Here is a 20,973-nt window from a genome sequence, read left to right as displayed (position 1 = left end):
ACCATAATACAATGTTAACAAATACATGCTGCAAATAGATAAAAATATTAAAAATTAAATAAACCCTCTAAACTCTCCCTTCCCCCATACCTAATCTAATCCCATAACTAAAATGCATAATATCATTACTGCATAGTAATTAATAATTAATTTGATTGCATCAGATGACTCTCAAGGATCCCAGAAATATCATAAAAATGTTATTCTTTCAAGGAAAACTTCACTGGTCAGGAAGATTTTAAAAAATGAATTATAATTTTAACCTCATAATTCTAGCCTACGGGCTCCACATTTGTAGAAATAAGGAATATTTGCCCCTCAAATTGTAAGTAAAATTTTCTAAGGCATTACAACTTTGAATCTCTGTCTGCCATCTGTCTAATGTTAATGAAACATCTGATTTCCATATTACAGCGATGCATTTCCTTGCTATTACTAAAGCTAACTTAAATTTTAATTGAGAATCTGACAACAATAATTTAGGCGTAACACTTTCAAAATTTCCTAGCAACAATAATACAGGATTTAACAGAAAAATCACTCCAGTTATTCCAATTTACTAACAGAAACCCAAAAAGAATTGACCTTCAAACAAAAGCATGTGGAATGGAAAAAAGTTCCAATTTGTTTTCCACATCTAAAACTTTGCGTTCGATAAGTTCCACCTCCATCTACTCAGTTTCTGAGGTGTGATTATACGATTGATGTAAAACATTATAATGGAGTAATCTATATCTTATATTAATAGCATTAGACATACTTCTTTACATAGATTTTGCCAGCCCTATTATCGTGTCTGGATCTTGTTCCCAGATCATGCGTATTTTGAATGGTTCCATTCGATTGCAGAAGGGGAAGAAGATTCAGAGTAACCTGAAGCACCTTTTCCAATACAAAATTGGATGGCATCACCCATGTGTAACACAGCTGAATTATTGCACTAACAGGACTACATTCTATAAATACAAACAGTATTTATATTGGATATTACACAATAGCAACACCAGGGATACGAGAAATTACTTTATACACTAACAATAATATTACACAAAACTGTTCATACTGACTGAAGCTCATGAATCCACAGCCACATTATCCACATCTAGGAAGGGGTGAGAATTAGAGACGACCTCACCTACACTGCCACAGAGTCCTCATTCTTTCTCCCCGAACTGCAGTGCATCTGGATGTTAAAAGACCCAACCCATCCCAATCACAATTCTCTTCTCCCTCTCCTCCCACTTCCTTCCACCTCCTTCATAATTACTTCTGGGCATCAGTTTAAAAGCCTGAATTTCAACACTGGATTTCTAAGACTGAACTGTGAACTGACTTTCCAGAATTGCACCTAAGCTGGGGTATTTCCACAAACACACACACACACACATATTTGTACATAGTTTGGGATTAAGTTCAGATAAGTTGTTATTATCAGTAGTTATTAAAACAGAAATAAACAGTCTCTTCGTGAATTTCCTTTGCTGCTGGTCTATGACAGAATAGTGGCGGCTCAGACAAATGCAAGAAACAGCACCTGCCACTATATCGGCCTTACTGACTTCACTAACACCCTCTATTAATCAGCAGGGTCTGAGAAATACCCTCCTCAAGTGCAGACACCTCAGATATTCATAGCTCTATTATTCATTTACTTCATGAAAGCATGGGACCAAATTACTAATGAATGGGTCTACAATGGACCCAAAGTCGATGAAGATTGATATCAAATAAGATATGAATGAAAACCTGTGCTGTTCTGGGGGGAGTGGGGGTTAAACTAGAGTTGCAAGGGGATTGGAACCAGAGTGCCGAGAAAATAGTAGAGTGGCTGTGGGAAAAGATGTTGCTAGGCCAGCAGACAAAGACAGGAGCAGAAGGGCTGTGCGTGGTGGGAATAATGTTCTGAGTTGGGCTTATTTCAATGCAAGGAAGATTGTAGGAAAAGTGGAGGAGCTTAGAGAATGGATCAGCATGTGGAGTTGCAACCTTGTAGTCATGAGTGAGACCGTTGCAGGAGGGGCAGGACTGGCAGCTCAATGTTTCTGGATTCCGTGGTTTCAGTCGTGATGGACGGGCAAAGATAAAAAGGGGAGGGTTTTCATTCCTAGTCAGAGAATTGTCAGAGCAGGGCTCAGACAGGAAAGACCAGAAGGCTCATCTACTAAGGTCATGTGGGTGGAACTGAGGAATGGGAAAGGGATGAGCACATTAATGGGATTGTATTATAGGCCACCTATAATAAATCAGTGGGAATTGCAGCCAACAAATCTGCAGAGAGTTGCAATAAACATGAAGTTGCAATAGTTGTAATGTGTAATTAGATCCTGGATTTTCTTAGCTTCAGACCCCAATCAGGGACGATTGGCAAGAAAATCTCCTCCAAAATCTTCATCAGTACCAGTGCACCACAGGGCTGTGTACTTAGCCCCAGTTCAACTCGCTTTGAATCTATGATTGTGTAGCTCAGTACGACATCAACACCAGTTACAAATTTGCTGATATTACCACAGTAGTGGTTTGTATAAAAAGGGGGAATGAGTCAGCATGCAGGACTGAGATTGAAAACTTAACAGAATGGTGCACCAACAACAACCTCGCACTCAATGTCATCAAAAACAAAGTGCTGAGTGTAAACTTTAGGAGGGTAAACCCAGATCCATTGATCATTGGGGGAATGGAGGTGGACAGGGTGAGAAAATTTAAATTTCTATCTCAAAGGAGCTTTCCTGGAACCAATGTCATTTACTTAATGTCATCGTGAAGCAAACACAGCAGTGCCTCGACTTCCTCAGGAGTTTAATGACACTCAGTATGACAATGGAAACCTTGGCAAACTTCGATAGATGTGTTGTGGAATTTGTGTGGACCAGCTGCATCACGGCCTGGTATGCAAGCACCAATACCCCTGAGCGGAAAGACTTGCAAAAGACGGTGGAAACACAGCCCAGTACATCAAAGGCAAATCTCTTCCCACCATCAAGAGCACCAACATGGAACACTGCCATTTGAGAGCAATAGCAGTCATCAAGGCCCCACACCACCCAGCACACGCTCTGTTCTCACTGCTGCCAGGTGTCGGTGCCACAAGACTTGTACCACCAGGTTCAGGAACAGCTGCTCCCCCTTCACCATCAGACTCCTCAACAACAAACTCAATCAGGGACTCATTTAAGGTCCCTTACTTTGCACTTTATTTATTACTAAATTTTTTAAATAATTTGTTTACATTTCTTTGCTAACATTTCTCTTTTTTAAATTTGTATCTTTTCTTAAGTACAGTTTTTAGACATTAATAAGCAAAAATACTGCTTGGCCCACAGGAAAAAAGAATCTCAGGATTGTATGTGATGCCCTCTGACAATATATTTGAACTTTGAGGTCTGGGATGAGATTAATGTTTTCAGGAATGTTTACTTAATCAATATATAGAGGTTGTAACGATAAAGAGTGTTGTACTGGATCTTCCATTGGAGAACGAGATGGGCAGGTAATAGAAGTTTATGTAAGGCAACATTTTAGCTCCAGTGATCACATGCTATTTGTTTCAAGATAATTATGGACAAGGATAGAATTGATCTTCAGGTTGAGATTCTATAATTTTGATGGTGTCAGAAAGTATGGATGGGGACAAGTTGCATTCTGGCAAAGATGTGCTTAGGAAGTGAGAGGCCTTCAAAGATGAACTTTTGAGATTGTCTGTTTCCATCAGACTTATAGGTAAAACGAACAGGTACAGGGAACTTCCATTTTCAAGAGATATTGAGGCCATGGTTAAGAAGCAGGGGGTGATGGCAGGTATAGGCAGCAGGCAACAAACGAGGTATTAGAGGAATAGAAGAAATACAAGAAAACACTTAAGGAAATCAGAAGGGTGAAAAGATGCCATGAGGTTGTTCTGGCATACAAGGTGCAGGAAAATCTCAAGGGCTTCTGCAGATATATTAAGAGCAAAAGGAAAGCAACGGACAAAATTGGTCCTCTCGAAAATGGTTATCTCTACAGGGATCCAAAGATGAGGAGATCTTAAATGGATATTTTACTCAGGAGGCTGGCACAGAGTTTACAGAAGTGAGGCAAAATAGCAGTGAGGTCATGGACCTTATCCAGATTACAGAGGAGGAGGTGCTTGCTGTCTTGAGGCAAATAAATGGTGGATAAATCCCCAGGCCCTGACCAGATGTACCCTCTGATCTTGAGGGAGGCTAGTACAGAAATTGCAGAGGCCCTGGCAGAAATATTTAAAATTTCCTTAGACATGTGTGAGGTGCCGGAGAATTGGTCAATAGTTCTTCCACTATCAAAAGGATCTGAGATAATTCAGGTAATTATAGGCTAATGAGTGACATCATACATATATTCCCACATACATACAGCATGGTAACAGGCCCTTTTGGCACTATGAGTCCGTGCTGCCCAATTTATACTCAGCTCCGGTACATTTTGAAGGGTGGGAGGAAACTGGAGCTCTGGAGAAAACCCTTACAGAGAGAGTGGGATTCGAACTCAGGACTGCTCCTGATGGCTGACACTGTAAAGGCGTTGTGCTAACCACTATGCCAAATGGGCCACCTGTAGTGGGTAATTGAAAAGTATCTAGAGTCCAGATATATAAATATTTGGACTGTTAGGAGCTGATTAGGGATAGTCAAAGTGGCTTTGTGCTCGTCTAACCAATCTTACAGAGTTTTGCGAGGAAAGATGAAGGTAAGGCCATGGATGTTGTCTGCATGGACAACAAGGCCTTAGACCAGGTCCAACATAGGAGGTTGGTCAAGAGGTTTCAATTGCTTGGTAACTGGGGTGAAATGGTAAATTGGATTAGACACGGGTTTTGCTCGAGAAGCCAAAGAGAGGTCGTAGATGATTCCCTCTTTGACTGGAGGTGAGGCCTGTGACTAGTGGTGGGCCTCAGGGAACGGTGCTGGGACCATTGTTGTTTGTCATCTAGATCAACAATCTGGATGATAAAATGGTAAATTGGATCAGCAAGTTTGCAGATGTCACAAAGATTCAAGGTGCAGTCGACAGTGAAGAGGGCTCTCAAAGGTTATAAATGAAAAAATGGGCTGTAAAATAGTAGATGGAATTTAATTCAGACAAGTGTGAGGTACAGCACCTTGGGAGCACAATAAGCAGTAGGGCACAGTGGTAGAAAATTCCTTCAAAGAGGCATTACAGGTATATGGGGTCATGAAGAGAGATTCTGGCATATTGGACCATAAATCAAAGTTTTGAGCACAGGAGTGGGATTGTCATGTTGAAAGTATAAGACATTGGTGAGGCCAAATTTGAAGTATTGTGTGCAGTTTTGGTCACCTAACTACAGAAAAATTATCAACAAAATTGAAAGAGTACAGTGGAAATTTACAAGGATATTGCTGGGACTCGAGGAGCTAAATTATAGGGAAAGGTTGAATAGGTCATGACTTTATTCCCTAGAGGGTCAGAGAATGAGGGAGATTTGATATAGGTTACAAGATTATGAGGGGAATAGAGTAAATACTAGCAGGCTTTTTTTTTCTACTGAGGTTGGGTGAGACATAAACTAGAGGACATGGGTTAATGGTGAAAGGTGAAACATTTAAAGGCAATTTCTTCATGCAAAGAGTGGCAAGAGTGTGGAACAAACTGCCATCTGATGTGGTGAATATGGGCTCAATTTTGACATATAATAAACATTTGGATAGGTACATGCATGGGAGATGTGTGCAGGGCTATGGTCCGGGTGCAGGTTCATTGGACGGGGCAGAAAAATAGTTTGGCACAAACTAGATGGGCCAAAGGGCTTCTTTCTGTGCAGTCGTGTTCCATGGTTCTAAGACAGTGGCGTTATCCCCCCATAATTTGTAATCAATATATGTTGCCATGTTATTGCACTGGCATTTAAGAAAAAAATGTCCATGGCAGTGGAGTAAATGTTCAGAACTGGTGGGGAACTGTTCAACCGATTGTGATCACATTCCAGGCCCAGGGTCACCCCCCCTCAGTGGTCAGACTCTACGTGTGCATCGGGTTTGCATTTCTTGGAGGCTGAGGCATGATTCGCTTGGAGCCTGTGACGATGTGAGCATTACCCTCAGTGTCTACAAGACAAGGTCCTCCACTAAATTGCCTAAAGAACTCCCTCTGACAATGATGCTGGAAAATGGGGTTAATTTCTGTGGGCTGCGGTTTCCACTTTGGCTTCATCAGTTACCTCAGGGCCCACAAAGTAGAAAAGCAAACAAGTTATCCTCGAGCCTGGGGACTGCCCAGGAAGATTGTGACAGCATTGGGAAGGTTAGTACTCTCATATTCTTGAGAGTCCACATGTCAATGGACTATGATAAATCTGAAAGCTGACCTCTCCTCGAATCTGTGCATCAAGGCAACCTCAAAAAAGGCCAACAATGCCTCTACTGTATACATGTACATAGACAACACTGATGTCTGAGATTTGGCATGATGTTGAATATTGAACGTGGGTTCAATTTTGGCATTTAAGAAAAAAATGGATGGGTACAGGGATGGGAGGGGAATAGAGGGCGATGGGCCAAGTGCAGGCCAGTGGGATGAGGCAGAATAATAGTTCAGCATGGACTAAATGGGGCATCGGGCCTGTTTCAGTGCTGTTAGTGTTGTACAGATCAAGAGAATTTCTACAGGTGCACTGTGGAGAGTATACTGATTGGCTGCATCACAGTCTGGTTTGGGAACTGAAGCACCCAGGAATGCAGAAGGCTGCAGTAAATAGCAAACTTAGCCAAGTTTTTCAGGGGCACCGACTTCCCATCCATTGAAGACACCTACTGTATGTGAGACACTGCCTCAAGTCGGCAGACATCATCATAAAGTATCCTCATCGCCCTGGTCACAATCTCTTCTCGCTGCTACCTTCAGGCAAAAGGTAGAGAAGCCTGAAGTCGGGAGCCTCTGCATTCAAGAACAGTTTAATTCCAATGGCTATCAGGCTCTTGTATCTCCCTGCACTATTTTAACCTATTTGATCTGTCTGTACTGTTGAAATGTTGCCTTTATTGCATGAGCCACATCTGTGACTAATTATCTCTCCTTTTATATTAAATATATATTTTTTGTCTCATGGTTCAATATGGTAATTTAATTTATAAAGTTGTTATTTTTAAAATATCTTTATTGAGTTTAATCAAAAACATACACACAAATTGACCCAATACATGGGATGAAATAGGAGAAAAGACAGATAATTTGTGCTTCTCAAATAATAGAAATTGTGTGTAACCTTCTCAATCAAACCCATTTTCAGTAAAAAGAAGCAGAAACAAGGTACCCTTCCATTAGTCAAACCCCTCCCAGCCTAACTTGCATATAGATAGGAAACGACAGACGACATTTGGAAACCAGACAATTCTGTTGACGAGGATCCAAACACCCTAATTCGTTAAATTATGGTGATGCTTCAAGAACAGGCCCCACGCCTTATAAAAATTCAGTTTTAGATCTTTAATGCTGTATCTAATTTTTTTTTTCTAAACTGACCTCCTGTAACCATTGAGTATGAGTTAGGTGGGGTGCAGTCTCTCCCTTTCATCAAAATTGCCCAGTGAAGTAAATGCTAAAATTCGCTTTTGCGATGAATTCTCTTGTTGAGAAAAAACTAAATAGAGCAATTAAGGGTCATGGTTCTAATTTGACCCCAAAAATAACTGATTAAGTTTGAAAATACTTTTCTATTCTGTTGTTGATGTATCTGTGTGACTGCAGCAAGTAAGAATTTCAGTGCATTTTTACATTGTACATGGCATTTCCATAGTGGAGCTGCACTGTGGAATGTAATGGCCTAATACAAATTGCACACATGCACGCGGTTGGGCATATCACTCCATGGAATTTCAAGGAATTTTCTTGTACACATAAACAATAATGTTCTTTGCTGTGCTATGAATTTAAGTATATTATAAACATGAGCCAAAGTATGCTTTGTAAGCTTATTGTAACATTGGATAATAACAATATGGTTGTAAAGTCGATGTTGAGAGAGTAGAATTCATGGTGGAGCTTAGAACAATTATTTAAATCTTCTCAATACTTGGGTGGACAAAATGTTCACTCTTTGAGTATTGGATGATGGCTGAACAGTCTGAAATTTGGAGAACAGTGGAGCCATTGTCATGAGGTGGAAATGGGTGATGGTGTGATTTTGGATGATCCCAAAGGGAAGAGGAGGAACAGGAGAGAACGAAGGGGAGAGGTTTGGGCAGTGCCACAGATAACTGTGTCGAGCTGGGCAGAGGAGTCAACCTTGCCACCATTGGACAGTCAAGAATGCATTCAACAGCAGCCAAAATAAGAGTGGAGGGACACATGGAAGAGCAGAAAAAGAGGACAAATACAGGAGGAAAAAGTCAAGGAAAAATTTGAAAAACACAGTTTTAATCATATCTAATTGAATCGTTATGTGCACGGTTTCAGAACTCCAAAGGAAATGGGCCAATGACAATTTTGCTCAAGCCAAATATTTCAGTAAAAATTGGGTCCAGAGCAGTGATTCTCAATCTTCCCTTCCCATTCACATCCCATATTAAGCAATCCCTTACTAATCACAGAGCACCGATGGCACAGAGATTATTAAAGTGGGATGTGAGTGGAAAGAAAAAGGTTGAGAACAACTGGGTTAAATGATCATCATTCCCCATTTTCTCTGTTTGTCTACATGTGTGTTACATTTCTTCAGATAAACATGAATAATTTCAAAAACTGGAGAAATTTTAAGCAATGCTACTAATCATCTTACTATTAACCAATATATGGAATTTCAGGTTGCACCTTATCAGATTGAGTCTCATGAATTTTTTGGATTTTTTTTACTAGTATTGATTATCTTTCTCACTTCCTTTACACCTTGGATTTTATTCCGTTCTGATTTGTTGTTTGCAGTTTCTTTAGCAAAGACAGATAAAATTAGTTGTTTAATATTTCAACCATTTCTGTCCTTGCTGATAATTCATACAACATAAAGCATACATCACAGGAACAGGCCCCCGGCCTGCACGTCTTGATCTTCAAATCAAACTAAAAATCAGCTACTTGTGGTAGATTTGTGCCTTTCCAACCCCTTCATAGTCATGTGTCCACCTAGGGACCTCTTTAATCCAATATTGTCTCTTCTGTCTTAGCTCCAATTGGTCGCTCACATCCCTCTCAAAGCTCTTTTCCTTTTTATACATGATTGAATTTTTGGAAATGTGTTTTTTCCACTTCTTACAGAGAAACATAGAAAAATAGAAAACTAGGTGCAGGAGTAGGCCATTCAATATGATCATGGCTGATCAGTAACCGGTTCCTGCCTTCTCCCCATATCCCTTGATCTCCTTAGCCACAAAGGCCAAATCTAACCTACTCTTAAATATTGACAAGGAACCTGCCTCAACTACTTCCTGTGGTAAAGAATTCTACAGATCCACCACGCTCTGAGAGAAGAATTTTTTCCTCATCTCAGTCCTAAAAAACTTTCCCCTTATCCTTAAACTCTGACCCCTGGTTCTAGTTTTTCCCAGCAATGGAAACAACCTACCTGCATCTAGTCTGTCTAAATCCTAAAGAATTTTGTATGTTTCTATAAGATTCCACCTCAATCTTCTAAATTCCAGAGAATAAAAGCCTAGCCTATCCAACCTTTCTTAATATGCAAGTCCTTTCATCCCTGGTATCAGTCTAGTAAATCTTCTCTGCACCCCCTCCATGGCAAGGATGTCCTTCCTCAGATAAGGATTACTGCACACAGTACTCCAGGTATGATCTCACCAAGGCCCTATATAGCTGCAGCAGGATCTCTGTACTCCTATACTCAAATCCTCTTGCTATCAATGCCAACATACCATTCGCCCTCTTCACCACCTGCTGCACCTGTACGCCCACTTTCAATGACAGATGCACAGCAGCACCCAAGTCTCTCTGCATCTCCCCTTTTCCTAAATAGATACCATTTCGATAATAGTTCTTTAATTCTCCACATTATAACAGTGGAAGCAATTGGGGTTCGAATCCTGCACTCCCCTTAAGGAGTTGGTATGTTCTCTCTGTGTCTGCGTGGGTTTCCTCCGGGTGATCCAGTTTCCTCCCACCGTTCAACAACAAATAGGATTTGGAAGTTAATTGGTGCATTTGGGCCATAAGGACCTGTAACTAAATTCAATTTTTAAAAATCTATTTTCTCTCTATCAATACTTTGACTTTTACAATCCTCAAACTTGGCAACATTTCAGACCCTTTTAAAAAGTCTAATACCTGTGGATGGATCACTTCTCTCAATGAGCTTTTCTTCTTGAAAGTCACGTAAAAAAATTTTTCATACATTTGTCATCTGTCACCTCCCATCCAACTGCACGTTTTAACTTCTCACTCACTCAAACCAATTTACCCCTCATATCTACAGAACTGAAATTATGTTAACTGATCCAGTGTGTAATATCATCTAACTGCCCTTGAACTCAGCGAAAGATGCCAGTACCTTAAGATTAGTCTTCCATGGAATGGAAATGCTATTTGACAGTGGTTAATAGGTCACTATATCATTGGTCACTTCATAAATCATATATCCTTCTCCTTTAAACTATTTTTGCCAACTTGAATTTTCTCAGTGCAGATGAAAATCAAAGCTTGCATATTTATTGCATATATTTTATTTAATTTTATTAATGGAAACTCAATGTGATCGTTGGGGGCCTTCAATTACTCCTACCAATGATTTCTCTTCTGATCCCAGACACTTCTTCAACTCTAAGTTTATCACCCTTTATTTTTCAAACTTGATTGTGCAAAAAAAATCAAGTATCCAAACCTTTTTAGTTCCCCTTATTGGTTGCTAAGCAATCATGGCAGTGTAACGATAAAGCCATTTATCTCTAACTTAAATCCTGGCATTAGGAAATTTTACTCATTGACAAAAAGTATCCTTTTTTTGTCAAATTTAATTTTATTAGCACATACCTCAAAAATTTGTACAAAACTAAGAAATTTTAATATATCAAGATCAATATATGCTTTTTAAAAATAATTTTCTCCCCACTCCCACCCATTCTCTCCCACACAGAAAAACCCTTAAGAAGAAAAGAAGCAAAGAAATGAAAAAAGAAAAAAGAATAAGCAAAGGAAGAAAAAAGAAGAAAAGCGATGGACCAGTTTGAGAATAAACTCTGGAGGTTGTCTGATTAATAAATTGTCACTTAAATGTATTTTATAATTTCAACTACAGTTATATCTTTAAAATAAATTAGTTTTATCACAATACTCGATATTATCTAATTAATAAATTGTAACTTAAGTATCTAATAACTACAACTACAGTTATATTTTTAAAACATATAATACATAGGATGTATTAAAATAAGACACCACTATATAATATCTAGCACTTATTTCAAAATTTAAGTATATAAATATATTAAAAATATATACAAATAACATCAAATAAGGTGAAATAAAATGAAATAGAGCTGGGGAGTAATAAAGTACTTATTATATGTTAACTTATTGACATGTTATCTATTATAACACAAATTTTTCATGGATATGAAAACCAAACTCTCAGAAATTTATCATATCTATTAATTAAATGACATGTATTATTTTCCAAAGGCATACAACTTTGCAATTCTAAATACTGTATGTATAATACCTGTTGAAAAAAAAATCTACTAATTGGTCCAAAAGGAATTTGATTTGGACATATCCATGTAAAGTATCTACATCCTATTTACAACAAAAAGCACTTTTCTGAACTGTCTGACTTCAATCTATTAAGTGTATGAAATTATAATGTATCCTTCTGTATCTAACATTTGTTATATTTTTCATACTATATCTGCCTTGGTAACAAACTTTAATAGATTTTATTCCTTTTTTTTCTTGACCAGTTAATTAAATGTGTATCATTCAAGATAAACAGGGTCAACTTCTTTTGTACCAACAGCCTTCTTGTTTACTCACCTATTTTATTCATTTCTATATTAGCCCAAACTACTTTTTCTCCTTCCTCTGAAGGAGAAGAAAAAGATTGTAACTGGGTCACTTTATAATAGTACTCGAAATTAGACCTCCCAATTAGACTGTAGACCTCCCAATTCAAATCTCCAAAGTATTTCCCTTCATCAGTTCCTGGCTCCTCACTAATCTCTTAAGTGTAAAAATAAAAAAATACCGGGGTAAAGATAATACTTTATTACATACATAGAAGAAAAAAAAAGAAAGAAATATAGAAAAGACCCCCCCCCCCACCCCAGTATTGTCGTTTAGCCCCTAGACAATGCTACCACCCTCCATTTTTCGGGTTGCGTCTAAACTCATAAAAAAACGTCCACAGTTCGGTAGGAACCAGTCAGTTCATCCCTGGCTCCTCCGAATATAATAAACTCATCACCACAATATTACAAAACCTTTTCCAAATTTCATTAACTGAAGTAAAACAATTGACCATCTTCAAGTGTCCACTCTTTGGGTCAACTCTTGACACACATCTGGCAACCATTCCACATATTCTTGAGCATGTTCTGGATTCATAAAGAATCTACTTAGACCTCCTGAGACAAATAATTTCAGAGTTGCAGGATTACGTAAAGTGAAAGTATATCCCCTCTTCCACGGTATATTTTTAACTGGATTGAAACTCTTCTTTTTCTTCAATAATTCAAAGCTTATAGAAGAAAATATTATTCCCCCCCCCCCCCCCCCAAATTCTAATGGTGCTTTTCTTTCTTTAGCCCGCTTGACCACTAATTCTAGAATTATTTCCCTTACTCGATAGTGAAGAAATTTCCCCAAAATGGGCCTCGGTGGTTGATGTTTGGGTCTAAGAGCTCTATGGACTTGCTCAATTTCAATATCTCCATGAAAATATACTCACCCAAAAGCCTGCAGAATCCAACGCTGAAGGAATTGCATAATATCTTCTCCTTCTTTCAAACCAATAATTTTAATATTGTTCCTTTGACTAAAATTTTCTACTGAATCCACTTTTCCAGACAGCTGTACATTCATCACAAGCATTTCTTCTGGTCCTTCATCCATCTTATCAACTTTTTCTTGACAAAATTAATTTTCCAAAGTAATACTTTGAATTTTTTCCTCAATTTCTTGATTTTATTTGCATTTCTTTAACAAATTCACATACTTTAATTGACTTTAGTCTCTGACCTCTTAATATCTTGTCTTATTAACTTTAACTCATTCATAATCATAGCTATTGGGTCTTGAGACTTAGGGATAGCTTCCTTTTTCTTTCTTACCCCTTCTTCTTCCAACATTTCCTCTGAACTTTGTTCTTCTTCTTCTTCTTCATCCTCTCCTTCTTTTTCTTCTGGTTCTCATTGTTCTTCCTCTTCTGACAGCCTTCAAGACTGCCTAGAAGCCTGTCTAGAGGGCTTGGAAGGCCATTCTGATAGGCCCTCCTGTTGTTGTCGACTGCCCCTCTTCCCGACTTGTTATGGCGTCCCTGTTGTTGCAGGGATGACACAGCTCGCCGGGAGGCCCTCTTCGCCCAGAAAGAAGACTTCACCTCAGGACTCGGCTTCTTCTCCAAGGTAGGTCTGACCTTTTCTTCCAGTAGTTGTTCTTTCATTTTCTCTATACCCTCTTCTATTTCTTTATTTTTTTGGCATCATCGTGTTTCTTCTTCTGGGTTATTTACTAATCGTTCAGATGACTTTAAAAACAAGTCTCTCTCTTTTTCACTTCTTAAACTTTTCCTTGGAGGAGCCAGATTTTCTGACCTGGCCCTGTCATCATGTGATGTCCCTCTAAAGCGTCTAGGTTTAACAACTTCCCTTCAATTGACCATATTACTTTTGATCTTGAGGCATACAGGAGACTACAGATGCTGGAGGTCTGAAGCTGAAGCTGGAGGAATTCAGCCGGTCAATTAGCATGTGTGAGCTGGAATAATTTCTTGGCATCCCTTCTCTTCACTGCTGGGATCTGCAATGTTGCCGTGCTGCTTATCAACTGATCCACAACCCCAACCCCCCAGCCTCCATTCCACACACATCTAACAAAACTGAGCTGAGACATTGTACATCACGCAGTTGTGACACAGAGTGCTGTGAGGACATTAAAAAGAGGATCCCCAACATGCTCCATTAGGCTATGATTGAAGCTTTACAGCTGCCATAGCCCCAGAAGCATCTATCATGGCAGATCAAATTGCTTGGGATCCAGGGTGAGCTGGTCGACTTGGTGGTGGGAGACAGAGGGCAGTAATGGAAGGTGCGAGGCCTGTGACCAGTGGTGTACTGCTGGATTCATTGCTGTTTGTCATCTATGACTTGCAGGTGACACCTAAATTGGTGGTAAAGTGGATATTGAAGTTGGTTATTTTTTTAAATATAATCTTTTAGTTAATACTACACCGTGAACCATGTCAATAATATATACAAATATTCATCATTAAAATATGCACAGTGACATTTTCATTTTTCCCTCCTCTTCCTCCCACCCTCCCCAATCCCATAATTTAAAGCAAGAAATAAGAATAAATAAATAATAAAAGAACACAAAAGAAAACAAAGAAAAATAAATCGTATCGTCCAAAATTCCATATTTAAGTATTTTCATACTTGTATCTTGTCACTTTAAGAGATGGAGGTCTGAAATTGGAAGTTTCTAATATATGGTTCCAAAATTTGTTCAAATAAAGTATATTTGTCTTTTAGATTGTTGGTAATTTTTTCTAATGGAATACACTTGTTCATTTCTATGGACCATTGTTGTATTTTAAAGTTTGCTTCTGTTTTCCAAGTTGTCATTAAGCACTTTTTTGTGGCTGCAAGTGCAATCATAATAAATCTTTTTTGAGCCCTGTCTAATTTTAGGCCTAATTCTTTGTCTTTTATGTTGCTTAACAGCAAGATTTTTGAATCTTTTGGTATCCTTTTTTTTATAATTCTATTTAATATTATGTTTAAATCCTCCCAAAGAATTTTCACTTTTGTACAAGTCCAAATTACATGCAATGTTGTTCCAATTTTTTGTTTGCAACAGAAGCATCTGTCCGATATTGTTGTAGGTTATTTAAGATTCAACAGGATCCTGATGAACTGAGGAGGTGGGCCAAGGAATGGCAGATGGAATTTAATTTGGATTTGAGGGTTCTTGCACCTTGGCACCTCGGCAGGTTAAACCCTGAGAGGCACAGTTAACTCAGCAGTCAGCGCAATGCTATGACAGCAGCAGTGGCCCGGATTCAAATCCAGTGCTGTCTGCAAGGAGTTTGTACTCTCTCCCAGTGTCTGCATGGGTTTTCTCTGGGTGCTCCGGTTTCATATAGGGTTGAAGGTTAATTGGGGTTTAAGTTGCAGGAATCAGCTTCTACCGTGCTGAAAATAACATTTAAAACATACAAAGACCTAAACAGGCCCTGGAAAAGTGCAGTAGAATGGAGAGATTTCAGGGTTCAGCTACTTAATTCCATGAAAGGAGCAAAACAGGTCAACAGGATCATGAACAAGGCCTTTGGCATGCATGCCTCCATCAGTCATCACCTTGACTACAGGAGCAGGGAGAGCATGTGACAACTGTACAAAACATGGGTGAGACTGCACTTGGAGCATCGTGCACAGCTTTGGTAACCCAGCAATAGCAAAGACATGATGAGGCTGGAAAGGGAGCAGTCAAGATTCATAAGACTGTTACCTGGACAAGAAGGCTCAAGTTTTTGGGAGAGGTGAGATAGGCTGGATTTTTTCCCCCAGGGTTCCCTCCGGGGGCTTCGGTTTTCTCCCACCCTTCAAAAATGCACCAGGCTTGTAGGTCATTCTGGTGTAATTGGGCGGCACGGACTTGTGGGCAAAATAGCCTGTTAACATGCTGTATGTCTAAATTTAAAAAAAAATAGAAGTTTCAAGAGGCTAGGACAAGACTTTACAGTGGTTTATAAAATCAATAGGGCCATACATACACAGTTGTAATCTTTTTTCTCAAGGTAACAGAAGCTAAAACTAATAGGAGAGGGGAAAGATTTCAGATTTATTGTAAGAGGACATAAATGACACCACATACAAACTTGAGATTCTTTTTTCTGCAGGTGAAACAGAGTTATCAATATTGGTGGTGAAAAAATTACTGTACACAGCGTACACTTGTAAATAAATAAAGAACTGTAAGCAGATAATGAATGTAAACAACCTGACTGGGCAATACAGAGAGAATTTTTAAAAAACTCAATAAAGTGCACAAGTAAGAGTCCTTAAATGAGTTGCTGATTGAGTTTGATGGTGGAGGGGAGCAGCTGTTCCTGAATCTAGTGGTGTGAGTCTTGTGGCACCTAGACCATTTTTTCTGATGGCAGCAAGCAGTGAGAACAGAGCGTGTCCTGGGTGGTGAGGATCCTTGACGATTGCTGCTGCTCTCCGGCGGCAGGGTTCCCTGTAGATGTTCTTGATAGCGGGGAGGGTTTTGCTTGTGATGTCCTGGGCTGTGTCCACTACCCTTTGCAGGGCTTTACATTCAGGGGTATTGGTGTCCCCATACCAGCCTATGATGCAACTGATCAGCACAATTTCCACCACACGTCTGTCAAAACTTCCCAGGGTTTCTGATGTCATCCCAAACTTCTGCAAACTCCTGAGAAGGTGGCGTTGACACACTTTCTTCACGATGCCATTGGTGTGCTGGGTCCAGGAAAGATCCTCCAAGATAGTGAGTTGCAAGTACTTAATTGCCCACCCTCCCCATCTCTGATCCCCCAATGATCACTAGATTATTTACCTCTGGCTTTCACTTCCTGAAGTCAACAATCAGCTCCTTAGTTTTGGTGACATTGAGTGTAAGATTGCTGTGGGTGCTCCTTTTAGTTAAGTTTTCAATGTACTTAAGGGGCACCTTCTTCACACAGAGAGGTTGGTGGGTATACAGACAGGGCTGCAAGAGGAAGTGGTAGAAGTGGGGACAATTATGAGATTCCAACTTTCAAGGAAGTACATGGATGGGAAAGGTTTAGAGGGATATGGAACAAACACAGGGAAATGAGTCCAGCTTCGTCTATATGGGTAAGTCATTATGTCGAATTCTATGACTCTACCTGTACTATTGGTTAAATAATTAAAGCAGAAGTGTTCAACTGTTGTACATAGAGCAGCAATATTACAGTCAGAACAGTACTGATGTATCCTCACACAAGGCAGTATCAATTAACATAATGAACAGCACCACTTCAACGGCTCTTAAGTGCTTTGGGGTGCCTTGAGGTGAGGAAACATGGAGCATAAATGCATTTTCTCTACTGATCCATTTTACTTTCCAGAGTGATATTAATACATATGGATGTGCGACCACCGAGCATTTTTACTAATGCACACAAAGCTGCGTAACCACGTCGAATACACTACGTTATATGCAGACATATCATAGTATCACAGTTCTACACATCATATAACAGGGCACCGGCTTAGAATTTGTGTGCTTGACTCAGCATCTTAAGGGTCACAATCCACTCTGTGGACTTGGACGATTCCATCTAAGTCAACACTCCAGTGCAGCACTGACAGAACTTTGCATCACCACCTTTCACATAAGATATTAAACCGTGATCCCAATTTTTTTTACCTTAGAACATGTCCAAGTTGAATGCACAAAAGTACCTATCTCTTCACTGCACCTAAAACATTGACTTGATATTTCTGATTTCATTCTATTCAGTTTCTCTTATGTCAAATGTAGCTGATAAAGAAAATTATACTGAACTAATCAATATCTTACATTGATAGTATTTGTCAATCTTGACAAGATCTAATCATCTTTGCTCCTCAATTGTCAAGTTCAGATCTTGTTCCCATTTCTGTCTAGATTTGTGTGCACCCTGTTTAATAATTCCTTTTTGCAATAAAATATATAACGTATAGGCATTTTTTAACATTTAATAAGGCTTTCCATCTCACTCCAAATAGGTAACCCTATTTCTAAACGTAATTTTTCCCTTAAATATGCTCTCAATTGGAAAAAAAAGTGTTACCAGGTATTCCATATTTATTCCTCATTTGTTCAAATGACATCAATTGACCTTGTTCATAACAATCTTTGATATTTTTAATTCTCTTATTAACCAGATAGTTAGAAATCAGTTATCCTTTGAAAAGGGTACAAGCTGAATCAAGGGCATCTTTGGCGGTTTTCTTTTATTCCAATTTCATCTTTAATCTTATCCCAAAACAATAATTAAATGTTTCAGCAATGCTGTCTCTTTGATCCCAATTAATAATTTTGAATCCTATTTAATGTTATCTCATTATTGAAAAACATAATCTGGGATTATTTTCTGCAGACAACATGTTAAGTGATATTACCACGATATACTTCACCGTCCTCACTATAACCTGGACTCTCTACTCTATAAGAATATGTTTATCATAAGCCTTAATTATAATGACAGTTCTATTATTTTTATTTTTTATATAATGTTACAAGATGGTTATAATATGAATGTTTGCACTAAGATGCAAAACACTGAATGTCAGGACCCCCACCACCCAGGTCAGGCCCTCTTCACTCTTTTACCACTGGGGAAAAGGTACAGCAGCCTAAAGACGAGCACTCAGCAGTACAAGGACAGCTTCTTCCCCACTGCCATCGGATTCCTGAATGATTAACGAACCAAAAACTTTTTGTGCACTATTTTTATTTATTATTTTCAGGTAGTTTATATAAATGCTTGTACTGTGATGCTGCCATTAAACAACAAATTTCGTGACTTGTTCATGACAATAAATTCTGATTCTGATTCTGGGTTCTGGTGTGCCAAACCATGAATGATACTGTGATATTCTTGGATACCTAATCCTCACTATTACAATCTTACATCAAGTGCATTCATCCCTTATAATGCAATATAAAACACAGCACACTTTGCAACACTGATATTGTTTGTTAATTTAATTGAGGGGTGTTCACTTAAGGCAGCAGTTTTAATTGTGCAGCCCTAATTGCCCTTGAGAACACGGCGGCAGTGAGCAGCTTTCTTGATCCACTATAGTCATCGAGATGTGGGTAGATGGTGTTAGGGAGGGATTTCCAAGACCTCAGTGTAACTTAAATGATTCATTGAATGCATATCCCTCACTTCAGCACTTTTTCAACTCCTGAATTTCTTACTATGGTGTTTTTTTCATTGTCTCCACAATCCTCACTTTAGAGCGACGTTCTCTAATTTGTTAGCTCGCACCTCGACGTGTCATGTATGCCACAACCTCATTAAAATATCGTCCTGTATTACATAACCTTTACAATAATGGTCTAATGAACTCCCTTGTTGACATAACCATATAATCACATAACTCACCTCCCCAAAAATGGTCTAAATCTCTGTCATCATGGTTCTCTCATGCCCAGCCATCCTCGTGGCAATAATCTGGAATGCCCCTTCATACACTGCCCATATTTTCATAGAGTATTGCTGATATTGGGATTCTTTCAATAATCTATCCTTCTTTCAGTTGCAAACTATTACATTCACCCTAAAGAATAGCTTTATAGAAACTTCTTAGATTTCAATATATTTTTCTAAACTTTAATATCGGTGCCTAACTAAACAGAAAGAAAAGAAAATAAAGTCTAGTGGTTTTACTTTACAGCAACGTTGAACAGTAGAAGCAAAAGCTGAGATATTAAAATTACAGCTAATTGTGGCTGTTGATGTTAATGAAATCAGGAACAAGCAGGCAGTGTTTTTTCAGCATTATTTCAATTGCTTTTTTTAAAAAAAAAATCACTTTGCAAGTACAGTGACTTTTTGTTGAAGAGTTTAGATTTTTCCATTCCTAGGGCATGGAGTAAAGGACGCTCTTTATACTCGATTGTACCCAGCTGCAATAAATTTACATTATCCAGGAGGTACCAAAGAGCTTGGAAAGATCACCTTAACGCTCAATGTTCCCCTTGTCCCGTGATCCTTATCTGTCTCCTCCTTGCTTTCTTTACTTCTCTCCCTCTCTCTATTTCATCTCTGTTTCGCCCTCTTTCTGGATATTTTGTTTCTGTTAATAAGGACGGTGCAAATAGGAGCGAGAGGAGGCCACTCAGCCTCGTATCGCTGCTTCCCCATTCCAGTGCCGCCACTCTCCGCGTCCCCTCGATTCCATCAGCGCCCCAGAATCAATTCGTTTCTTCTTTGCATTCACTCCTCTGCCCCTCTGGCCCCACTTCTTGATGCCCTCTCCCCATTTGCCTCTGACCTGACCCTTCCTCCACTCATCCCGCCCCTCTCTCCAGTTCTCTAGCCCACCACTCTTTCATTCTGTCTCCTCTCCTTTTCTAACACCCAGACGCAAACCCACCTCTTTAACATTAGTTCGTACCCGACTATCACATTCTGGGCTCCTCAGTGAAGCAACTTACCCCACGATATCTGCATCCACTAACTCAGGCGGTTTTCTTTAAACCTTCCACTGTGGTTGTCCAACAAACCATGGCACACAGGCAATATTCCAGGACTGAAGCAGAAGGAAGGACTTGAGGGTTTGCAACCTTCTGTATATGTCTATTTTGCGAAAGGATTTAATAAATTCCAAGATCTGTTGGTAGAAAGCAACCAGGAGAACGGTGTAAATGTCACTGCAAGATCCCTGGGAGTTCACATCTGTTGCAAGCTCCCACTGATTGTGCCAATGCTAAGGGACTCACTAACAGGCATGCCTGGTTCTCGTTGCTCTCTGTCCTGGGGTTGCTTCCCTGAGACTGCGCGCCGGTCGGATTGCCGCTGTCAGGTTGGCGGTGCCGGACACACTGTTAAAGGAGCCGCCGGCTTCTTGGCTCCAACTTGCACACAACTTTTCACAAGAGCACAAAAACTTTTCACCAATCGGGCTGCGAGAGGTCGCGCCCTCTGCTGGAAGCTCTCGGCCACTGCCAAGAGGCTGGCAATGCGCATGCAAGTCTATCAGCGGCTCCAATCTGCAAGGCTTGTCGTTTCTCGGCAAAACATCATCGGCAACTACGGTCAGAACTGCACAAGAATCACGGCCACTCGGTAAC

At 39.5% G+C, this 20,973-nt stretch overlaps 1 protein-coding gene across 1 annotated transcript in view; it reads right to left on the bottom strand.

Annotated features, from left to right (window-relative positions):
• LOC138742947 (fibroblast growth factor receptor-like 1) overlaps positions 1 to 20,728 on the bottom strand; it is a 178,246-nt gene extending 157,518 nt beyond the window's left edge. The window contains exon 1 of the mRNA XM_069897822.1: positions 20,338 to 20,728. The gene's annotated coding sequence lies outside the window, so the exon portion shown is untranslated. The remainder of the gene's footprint in view (positions 1 to 20,337) is intronic.
• Between the last annotated feature and the right edge of the window lie 245 nt (positions 20,729 to 20,973).

The sequence above is a fragment of the Narcine bancroftii genome, chromosome 9 (assembly GCF_036971445.1).
Source record: "Narcine bancroftii isolate sNarBan1 chromosome 9, sNarBan1.hap1, whole genome shotgun sequence".
Taxonomy (NCBI): Eukaryota; Metazoa; Chordata; class Chondrichthyes; order Torpediniformes; family Narcinidae; genus Narcine; species Narcine bancroftii.
Note: the sequence above shows the minus strand (reverse complement) of the source record. Positions and strands in the feature narration are given on the sequence as shown.